Genomic DNA, 12,120 nt, shown 5'->3' with positions numbered 1-12,120 from the left:
TTATTGTTATTGCCTAAATTTGAGGTGAGAATTAAAGACAAAATCCATCAATTTTACACATGAAGATCAGTTTAAGTGAGAAACATTCCTCAATCTATGAACCCAGGTGGAAGTGCAGTGCTAAGTTGCTGAAATACTCTTATTGTTGTAGTATATTTAAGAGATAAATGTATGGTTAAATGAAGTTGCCTCGCAGTAGCAGCAAATTTGTAATTGATAATGAGATGAGAGAGAGGGGGATGGATCGGGGGCCGGGGGGGCAGTGGGGGTTTAAGGGGGCTCTATAGGGGCCCCACAGAGGATTAATCCAGCCCAGAGTGACATGGTATAAAACATCCGGTGTCTTCAGTGTAGATATTTCTACATACACATACAGCACAGTTCAGTACTGTTTTCCCTCTGTATTCATTTTTTTGTCCTTCTCAACGTGATTTAAACGTTTATTTATCATTTCTATTAAGTGCAACATATTTCAGGCACATCTGCATTTGCGAAACACTTTAAGTTTCTATCAGAGGCAGCGGATACAGATTTACTGAAACTATTTGGTTTGTTTAATGGAACAATCACACAAAGACAGCTGAGAGGACGATAAAGCATCAGTAGTTCACTAAATATATGTTAAATATGTATTTTGTTGTGGACGGTTAAAACTTTATTTCATTTTATTAAAACGTTTTTAGTGCTGTTTTTTGGTTTAGAATCATTTTGTGAAGTGTCTCTGTTTGTTGTTTTCTTTCAGTCTGAAAACCTGAGGAATATAATTGAACTATCCCTTTAACATGTTCGGGCTCTTTTCTCCAGACTTTCTCTCCTCTTCTGTGTGTGCATAATGTCAACATAAACACACTTTTATGTTTCAGAAAATATATGTTTTCACAGGATGAGGCTGCCTCCTGTGTTGTTAAGTTGTACATTGAATATGTTTCGCAAGAACGACTAACAGTTAACATGACAATGAGGCTGCTGTTTAAAATCAATATTTTCTATAGGTTTCTTGGCAAGTAGCTTTAAATTGTCACTCATTACAAGTGAAACACAACAACCATTAACTAATAGGAGAAAATTCAGGTTGCAATTTAGGGCTGGGAGGCACTGAGCAGAAGTAAGAGTGCAGGAGTGCAGTGAGCAGAACTAATTTCATCAAATATTAAACTTGGTTAGGAGACTCAGCTGAGCAGCGCTGGATTCCAGTGGGATTTCCCTGCAGTCCGGCTGCATGAGGACTTGTTTGAAAAACAATTAATACAAAATATTTTGACAAAAACATCACATCTTCATGGTTACTTTATGCCACTGGTGGAGAAATCCCTCTTTCAAAGCCTCCAGATAAAGTATGAAACATGTTGTACTGTTCCCGTCAGCTTGGGGAGTTGAGAGAGATGATTTAGCAGGAGATAAGCGGGATATTAGGGACCCAAACACATAAAAAAAGCAGACAGGTTTTGTTATTTTGCCACTGGCTACAGCCTACTGTAGCCGGCATACTGCCGTGAATATAGTGCTTGTGCAACCAGCCAAAGTCTTGTAGCCTTCTTACAGAGGGACACTACAATAACCTGTATTTGTTATCTGTGATTCCAAAGTCAAGACTCACTCTAGCTTTTTATCAGCTTTTTGACCACATCCCACTGCCTTCTTCAGTAATATGCTTGTGCTTTCTGGTAATATTTTGCTATTTGCCTGATGATGGAAAAATCATCATGAGAAAATGTTGTTTCTTTTTCAAGGCTGCTAATGCTAACATATGCTGTCTCATATGCTTGTCATAGTGCATCAATAAGTCAAAACCTGCATTGCACATACACGGATGTCAAAATTTGTCATCAGTGTATCAATCTCTGAAAGTTATCTTCCCTGCACAAAAGTAAATGTTAAAGGTGCCAAAAAAAACGAAAAAAAAAAACTTGGAGGTCAGAAATGGGAACTTTAAACTGGGACTGGAACTTTGAATGGAAAGCGGCATTAGTCACACGGACTATATGAAAAAAAGTAGACGTAGCTTCCAGCTCTGAAAAGTGAAGCCAGTTAGGAAGTGCCTTAAACCTGCATTCTTTCTGATGACCAGAAGGGGGCGACTCTGTTGGTTGCAAAAAGATGTCAGAATGAATGGAAGTCTATAAGAAATTGACCCTATTTCTTACTTGATTTATTACCTTTGTAAACATTTTCCTAATGAGTTTATGGTCTCAGTCGCTAGTTTCAAGCCTTCTTTAGCACAACACGATGTTCACGTAGTAAATTTTGGTTCTAATTTCGATCCTCCAACAGAAAACAATAAGACTGAAATAAATGGAGAAGAATCTTTGTCTTTGTCTTCACTATCAGTGGGTCGATGACATCTGAACACACCAGAGCTGCACAGTAAGGACACGTGAAAAGAAGTCATTAGGTGGCTTCTTCCTTTGTTTTGAAACGTGAGCTCATATCCTGTAACTACACGACTCCTCAACCACTTGTCATTAATCTAAAACATCTAAATATTAAGAGAGGAAGTGACTCACTGCTTCAGATGAATGCAAATATTTAATTCGCGGATACGTTCACTCACAGGAAGTACAAAAATATGAAATGTGTCATTTCTATTCGAGCTGCTCATTTCATAGTTTTTGTCTATCATTTTCAGTTTACTGGAACATTCAGTGGAATTATAGAAATAGAAAATAAACAGAACGCATATAAATTTAAGATGATGATGAACATTTTCAAACGTGCATTTAATTTTAATGCATTTATTACTTTGGCCATTATTTGTTTATCAAAAATGAGTATTTTTCAAACTGTTTTGGGGCAAAAATAAAAAGTAACACCAAGTACTTCATTGCATTGTCCAGCACAAGCATAATAATGTCTGGTATTCTGCTTTCCAAACAAAACTTCCTGCAGAAGCCAAGATGCTGAAATACAGGTTTTTAGTCTGGTTTTGCATTTCTTTTTGCCGAAGGAGAAAAGACACTTCATGCTCAACGGGTGCCTGCAGTACTTTTGTGAGACTGAGTTGATGAGGTTCATGAATGCCCACATGCCTAAAATACATGGATATGATGAAACTTTTAAACGTTTAAACAGACTGTTGTAGAACATCTTAAGTGAAAGTTACCAAAAGAGCCCCTCTGAATCATTTTGGAAGTCCACTTCACTCCAGGAAAGTGCAGTCTATTACAGTCTATCAGTCATCCTCTGCACTCTTCCTGCTGTAAAGCCACTGCATGAATTTTATTTGGGAAAATGGAGGTTTTGTACTTCAGGTAGACATTTTAGGGCCGTGGCAGGTGCTGTGTTGAAAGGCGAGTGGAGTAATGGGGGAACTGGAGGAGAGAGAATTTTTTTGGAGGGGGGTTGGGGGTAAAGTGAAGTGCATTACCCGCGGGCGGCCAATAGGTTGGCACTATCCCATCGCCCTCCATCACCTCCACTCAGCTCCTCCAGCTGAGGCGTACTTAGCACCATTCATAATGCATGGTCACCACTCCCCCCCCATGCACAGGCCTGTCATGGCTTGTTCCCTTCGACAACTCAGCCCAACTCTACTTTTTCCCCTAAGAGGATGTGAACGGTTGCATAATTTAGATGCCGCCCGCTGTTTTCAGGGCTCATCTCTTATCAAAAATGTAGCAGACTGAGTTTCTGGGGGAGTTTTATCTAAAGGGGGCAATGGAAGATGTTCCAGCAGAGACAATGGACACAGACGTGGACCAAAACTTCTCCAACTTTCTCTCTGAAACTTTTCTGAAACATGGTGACATCAGTATCATGTATGGCTGACTGCCCATGTGTATACCAGGACCTAAAAGTTGCCACAGGATGAAAAGCAGAGACGTGTGCTACATATTTAAAACCAAAAACATTCTCATTAAATCAAAGAGACTAACGAGAGAATCTCATTTCAATCAATTTAGTGGGTTTTCTTAAAGAAAATGTTCCTTTTTTGTTTGTTTGTTGTAAAATTTCAAGTCAAGTTCACTTACGACCACTGCCTGTGTACACTAAACAGTGTCTGTAAGATGTCTTTGAATGTCTACATATGAAATGATGTGTCTGAGCACATGTGTGTGCGAGGGGGATCAAAGTATAACATATTTAATAAGTCAGAGTGTCGTTTCAATGGAGCTGATAAAGGGAAACAAAAGGCCCATTGACGGTAACTCATGCAGCCGGTGTGGCCAGCTGCAGTCGGGCAGGTCAAGGTGACTGAGGTCATAAGGAGAAGAAAGATATTTAAGAGGGCGGACAAACACCTGCTGAAAATACTTGACTCTATTACATTTATTATTATTTGTCTTTATTCTACTATATTTAAGTGTTTAAAACGCCATTTATGTTTGTGTTGGGAGCACCTTCCCTGAAACCATTAAATAAAAATCCTCCATGTGGTGAACTGCACCAATCTTGTTTCCAAAAAGTAACTAAATTAAGTATATCTCTGTCTTATACAAGCCTCATTCAGAGATTAACTTCTGGCAGATGCTACTTGCACCAGTGTGTCAGTAGTCAGCAAATGGTATTACAATAGCCAATGTGGCTATTTACACCCAGGTGTAGACTTAGACTTAGACTTTTCTTTATTTGATGCCCCATAGGGGGAAATTCTCATGTTACAGCAGCAACAATAGAACAGGGAGAGTGAAAAGAAGCAAATAGTAAAAGAAAAAATATGTTGGAAAGGTTATATTTTGTGGTCTGTGCACCAACCTATTATTTGTATTTGACTTTTTTATTTTAGCCCAAAGCATGATCTTTCCCTAAATATTCATATACTCACCCAGGATTCAGACTTTGGCCCGGTGGTCTTCCTTTAAGAGCCTTTTTTTGCTCCTGACACTACGTCACTGGACCAGGTATAAATAGCCGAACAGTGGCTATTTACACTCGAATGCACATAAGCATTCCGTCAACTCCTTCCCATGCTGTGGGAATAATTTAAAAGAATCAAATCAAAACAACTCTTTGTACTGTAAATATGTTTTCTGAAGTCTTACAGGCTTTTCCCATATCTGAGGATGCATTTTTTTGTTGCATTGTTCTTGGTGGGTAGATACAAGATAAAATAGGCACATGTTGGCCAACTTCAGACCTCAGTATGTGCACAGGATGTGAAAACTTGACTGGTACAACTGGATAATTAAAAACAGCCATGTCAGTGGTGTTGATGTTGATGTCTTTCATCCCATTCTGTTGTTGAGATGAGCAAACAACCAGAGAATCAGGAGAGAAAATGATTATTGAAACTCAGCTGTGACGTTAGAATAAATGTGAAAGTACAAAAATCTACTTCAGCATGTTTGAATTCTGTCTGTTTACTTGTTAAATCAGATCAAATAGTAACGATCACACTGAAACTGAATTCAGCTCAGCAAGTACAAATGATTTTAAATGATGTGACCTGCGGTAAAGGTCTCAGTAAACACCACATACTCTCTCAGCTGGTGGCGGCCATAAACAGTGAGAAGATGACAGAGTAATGGAGGAAGAGTTCAGCAAATCAGAACTCACCAATCACACCTCAACATAAACAAGGCTGTTATGTGATACATAAATATCGAACTGTATGATCTGGAAAAACAATCTTAATGGTGCAGTGTGGCACATTTGAAGCAGAAATACAATCAGAAAAGAATGTATGAAAAACAAAATAAATCATGAATGATGAATCCAGAATATGGACATTTTTATGGCAAAACATGTTAGAAAAACCAACAGTAACTGATATATTCTTCAAAATACGGGAAATAAATGTCACTGGCAATGGTGGAATATAGGTACGTACATTTACCATGTACAATTTTGACATAGAATTTTCATTTTATGATACCATATACTTCACTACGTTTTGGAAGCTAATATTGTACTTTGTACTCCACTACATTTATTAGACAATATTAGTTACAAGGTACTTTGCAGATCCATACTATTAATACTATATAATACTATTGATGAACACATTCATGCATCAGTAATGATACATTGATAATATGATATATATAATTTTGAAAGAGGCCTTTCTGCAATATGAGTACTTTTACTTTAGGCACTTTAAGTGTATGTTGATGCTAACACCTTTTGATTTTGAATATGAATGCAGGACCTTTACTGAGTACTACTTTAACATGCTTTCGCACTATTGTTCACTGTTGTAAAATATCTGTGTACTTCATCCACCACTGGTCATTAGATACATTTGATGCACTGAAATAAATGTATGCTAATATATCATATATTTTATGGGAAATATATTTCTGCTGCATTAGGGATATTCGTCATGTTGTTTTCTAGCTCGTATTGTGCTGAAGTGTTGATGTGGACAAAACATACTGCACACAGAGGAAAGGAGACGGGCACAGTTTTACATCATGCTTGGCTTGTTTCATGTAGACACAGCAACACACAACAACGGTGCTGCTGTCGCTCTCTTAGCTGATCTGATTCACTCTAAGCACACAAGCGCTGCCGTCGCTCTCACTTAGCATGCTACAGTCCATGTAGCATGTGAGCTGTGCTTGTTTCATGGTGTGTGATAATCAGACCAATCACGGCAGCAGATAGCATGGCATTAAGTTCCAGCTTTACTCAGGTACTGTACCTGAGTACAAATCTGAGGTACTTGTACGTTACTTGAGCCCCCAGCTTGGTGTAAAAGCACAGCTGAAACAGTTAGTTGATCAATCAAATAGTCGATTAACAGAAAATTAATTGGCAGCTATTTTTCATAATTGTAATTTTGCATGTAAAATCATTTAATGGTTGCAGCTTCTCAAATGCTGCTTTACCTTTTGTTTATTTAAATGACTTAAAGGAATTTTGTTTGGTTAATTCTAAGGTTTGGACTGATGGCTCGACATATGGCATTAGTTTAGTGTTTATATTGGCAACAGATAACCAGTTCACTTCTCTACTGACTCCTAAAACATTCAGTAGCTGTAACCCTCGGTCAGGCGGACAAATGATGAACGTCAGTCCTGGAACTCACTCTGTGCTTGGTTAAAGTGCTTTTGAAGTTTTGCACCCTCACCTCAAACTAGATTATTTAATAAGCATGGAAGATTAGAAAAACAGGATGAAGGAATATTTGACCACTGAATTCACATGTTGTGTTACTGAAAACTGTCAGTTCATCGTTTGATGTCATTTCTGTTTGTCTCTTGTTTCTTCTTTTATGTAAAACTTCTTATGCTGCTGTCTTGGTCAGAACTCCCTTATAAAAGAGATTTAGAATCTAAGTGGGAATATTCCTAGTAAAATAAAGGTTAAATTGAAAATAATACATAAAAACCCATTCATAACCAGGATTCAAGAAGCAAATAATAGAAGTTAAATTGAGGTTAATGATGTATTATAAAGTATGTGTTGTCTCACAATTACACTCTGAAGGTTTAAGTGTCGTTTTCTCCAGATGTGAAAGGGGTGTAAAGCTTTGCTCTCTGAAATGAGTGTGTCCTAAGGTTTGACAGACAGTGGATTAAGAGCCTGACTGTGAACTTTCTGTGCCTGTTTTTACTACTTATTCGCTTCTCCACACAAAAGAGTTCATCCCCACTACCTTATTAGGTTAAGCAGTGACAAGTGGCCATTGTTCCAAAGCTGAAATGCCAGCAAGAACATTTAAACCGCTGTGAAAACAAGTAAAAATGATGAGAACAGCCCATCTAAACAGACTACAGTTTCAAATAAATAATCACGGACAAACATAACAAACCGCCTCTGTGGTGTTTGTTGGAGACGCACGACTTTTCAATGCTGTGGGATGAAAATATGTGTCACCAAAACATCCATTTTTATAAATTTATATCAGTTTGACCTCACGGTTTGTTTTTGTCCAACAGGGTCAGCGGGAGATTTTACAAGCCTGAAAGGTTTGAAAATTTAGATTAAACAGGAAACCGACCAAAACCCCCCTAAAATCTGACCATGCCAACATACTGCACTGCACCACAAAACCTGCTATTATGTGCCGGCCACAACAATAGCTTCATATATCTCTCCATAATAGGTCATATCAGCGGCAGGGCTTATAATTACTGTTTACTGCTACTCAGCTCCATTTATGGTGAACCGTCTTGATCTGGTGGTGAGCAGCGAGTCTGTAATCTCAAGGATTTGCAGGCTGCTCACAAAATTACTGTCATGGATGAGAAGATTATTTAATAATTCCTGATTCCCAGTAAGGTCAGGATTTCACACACCAGTGAGTGGCCTCTGCTTTAAATAGGAGCTCGATGCTAAGCGGTGAAGCCAGTGAGAGAAGTGATGTTGAATTCAGACACTCTGTTGACGTGTGCTGCAGTCAGACTGCAGGTGTTGCCGTTCAGGATACCAAGGTCACATTCTCTACATCCTTTTTCAGGGATTTGGGAGGTTTTAGCATCTTAAGGTGCAGTTTATAGCTGATAAATTAAAATTATACTTGGCACCACATGTGTAACTTTTGATAATATCAACAATCCATTAGAACCGCAGGTCTGTTATTATGGCTGTTATCCACAAAAGCTGACTGTGGATGATGAACTTCAGATTGACATTATTTCTCATAAACATTAATTCCGCAGCAAAATACTGACTGAGCATAAGTCCTTTGTAGCCAGGAACCCACACATCAGATGATTAATCTAATCCAGAGATGCTTATTGGGTCCAGATCAGTAGTTTAAATCATTTTAGCCTCCGTTCACCTACTTCACTTTAGATTTGTTGCTTCTCATGATTATAACTGATCTATCTTCTATAGAGTGTGTCAGTAATGGCAGTGTAATAGTAAACAGTGTAAATACAGTGTAACTGTTGCTATTTTTATTGGATTGTGTCACATTTTAACTTGGGGCTGTAAAGTGGGATGGCAATGCAAAGTGGTGACAAGGTGAATACATTACACTGTCCAAAGGTTCTTTGAGTGTTTCCACTTGGTAAAACTTTCATGCTGGTGCCCCACTTCATTTAATAGAGATATGGTACATTGTTCTTCACTACGAGTACCTAAAGGCTCCACCTGCTGTACGTTTCATATCAAGACTTTATGTGCAAAATATATAAGGAAATAACATCGAATGTCATAGTTTAAACTTCCAGTGCTATAGCTAGATAGGGTTACACTTAACACTAGTTGGACCATTTACAAAACTGCAGAATAAATACCTGGTTACACCCTGTACTTATTTATTACATATTAAAATCCTTCCTACTTCTGAGAGAAAATGAGCCAAAAGACCATTTCCTGTCATCTCTCAACTGTCCGCGATCCAACAAAGACATAAGATGCCCAAACAAAACAACCTCAAACAAGTAAAAGACCTTAGATAATATTAATAAACAAGCTACAGTATATATTTATTTTGTCCATTTGTTATGAAAGCAAATTATAATTAAATTTTTTAATTACTTAAACTTTCTGTATATATGAAGATTTGACACCCAGTGACAACATTCTGCAGCAAGAATAACTTTGAAAACCTATAAATAGGTGCAATAACAGGACCTTTAAAACATATTTTGTAGACATTATGCAAAAACATGGCCAGTGGACAGAAAACAAGAAAGAAATTGATGACTGCAGTAGATCTTCACAGCCAGAAGCCAAATGGAAAATAGACCCATCAGACCAGAGCTGTATCAATAAAACTATAACTACACAGTAAATAAACACTTAAAGCATCTGAGGTAGTAAATAAGGAAGGCTCTTGTGCTCTGAGTGTTGGACTTGCTGCCAGTGATATGTGGCTACTCTCAGGAACAGTTACGGGATCGAGATCAAAGGTTCTGAGCTGGCAACAAGTCTCGTGTCATGTTTAGCCTCATATGCTAACTGGTGTTTTTCCCCTCTGGGACGGAGGGAGAGACGGGGAGACGATTGCATTGTGGGGACACTCCCACTCGCTCTTGTCTGCTTCAGCCCCTTCGTACTCCCCCTTTTCACCCTCTTTGCTCTTCCTTCCTCCTACTCCTCCTCCTGCTCCTCCTCCAGTGCGAGCAGGATAACATACCGCCTGCCTCTTGTTTGGATAAGTTAATGCTGAGATGTCAGCCTCGATTCTGATGTATACCACCTGCCTTGGCCTCCGGCTGACCCCGTACTCCAGCTCCCACTGCAGAGACATTCCTGTGCTTTTCTGGGTCTGTGTTTACACTGCAACAGATTGCCCTGCTCTCCCTATCTGCTTCATCACAGTGGACGGAGGTGGGCCTCTAGTCCAGAGTCAGTCATGATCCCAGTAGGCTCGTGTCATTCTGAAGGAGCATGTAAGGAGAGCTGGGGAAAAGCAGGAAGTGTTGTACTCAAGGTGTCAATATGAGTATTTTGGACACGGAAATTAAATTCTTACATAACCCTTATTCTGCCAGATTTACAGAAACTGGAGAAGGGGGGAGGTGGGTGGACTCGGACACCTCTGTCTCTGTTTTAGGCAGCGAGCGGCTCCACTACTTCAGATGCCAAGATCCTCCCACTCAGCACTGTGAGAGCTCATGTGAACACCATGACCTCACTGCCTCTACCCTTTAAATGAATTAGCGCTGTTGATTTACAAGTTTAAGTCCATGTAAGATCCTTCTCGAAAGATTGACGTCAAATGAAAAGAAGTTTTCATTTCAGGAGGCCGGCCAAGTCTTTATCTTGGATGTGACTCAAACATCTCAGTATTTAATGCGGCAACATCACTTACACAGTCTGCTAATAGGAACTTGGCAAGGAAAAGGGTTTTTTTCAGTATTGTCAGCCATTTTTACATCCAGCATTTGGTCAAATATGTGACAAAACAAATTCTGACATACGCTTGTGTGCATATGTTACTATATTAATAACTTCCTATGGGCACTTTATGCTGATCTTTACTGGTTGTACTTTGTTTCTGGGGCAAGCTAGCTAGCTAAACTAGTTTCCTTGTTACTGTGCCACTTCATTCATTATGATTCAAAATAATTAAATCACAAGCACAATTAGGGCAGGAGATAGTTATTAGTACGTGAATCAACATTATTCTCAGATTAGACAGCAGTGTTACCACTTAAATGTATGTATTAACACGGCAATTTCAATCCCAGTGCAGCGTAATAAACATATAATTGTGGGAAAACTTCCTCTCATGGCTGATTGTATCATTATAATTACACTGTTGAAGGCCTCACAGTTATAAATATTGAGTACAGAATACTGCAGTGAATAAGTTGTAATCAGGAAAGAGTGCCTTCATGCAGGACGCACGCTGCCATCGAGGACACCGAGGTCATTTCCACAGTTTGTTTCTCTGAGCGTGCTGAGTTTACGTTCTACAATTACACACAAATTACACATGATGGCTTTTCAAATTTGATTCACATATTTGGTGGCATAAAAGGAATAAAATAAAACAAAGAGATCTACTATTTGTCCACCAGAAAAAAATTCCAGGTGATGTGAAAAAGACTTTAAAAGATCGTCGTGTTAGGTGATAAAATAACTATAAAAGAAATAGACTAAAAATCAGACTGGTGGGGGTTATGTTGGAGGAATTAGTTCTAATTATTCATATAATATCCTGGCTACTGCCCTGCTTTCATGTAGCTGAAACTGTGGCGTCACATATAAACCAGTCAGCCAACCAATAAACAGCAAAGACACAAAAGTCAACCGTGCACAGACACAACAGGAGCTTAAAACTGGGTGTGATGAGCTTCCTCTGGACCGGTCTATCATTTGCCCAGCGCAAGAAACATAGTGAGGTTTGTTCTTACATGAGCAACATTAAACCTAAAACAACACACACGTCTTTATAGTATGTGTTCTACGCCATCAACAACAGCTGGGTTCAGTCCGGTTATGACCTCCTACATACTGTGTGAGTGAGCGACCATTACTGATCACACACCGATACAACTGTCCATTCACCACCTGCTCTCTTCGACTCATCTACACTCACCAAATGTCATTTCAGTCACCATCTTCAACGCAGCAGTCTGTTTGAATGGGCAACATGTTGATCATCCCATGACATGATAACATTTACATTTACTCTATGTAATGTATGACATTTAACACGCATGAAATCAAATTAAAGTGATAAAATTTGGTGTAGTGTTCTTTCAGTCTCCAGTTCATTGATTGGTTCTAATGTAACTACAGTCCTCAAACCAAACACAGCTTCTATTTTTGGCTATT

Source organism: Pempheris klunzingeri, chromosome 1 (genome assembly GCF_042242105.1).
Source record: "Pempheris klunzingeri isolate RE-2024b chromosome 1, fPemKlu1.hap1, whole genome shotgun sequence".
Lineage (NCBI taxonomy): Eukaryota > Metazoa > Chordata > Actinopteri > Acropomatiformes > Pempheridae > Pempheris > Pempheris klunzingeri.
Note: the sequence above shows the minus strand (reverse complement) of the source record.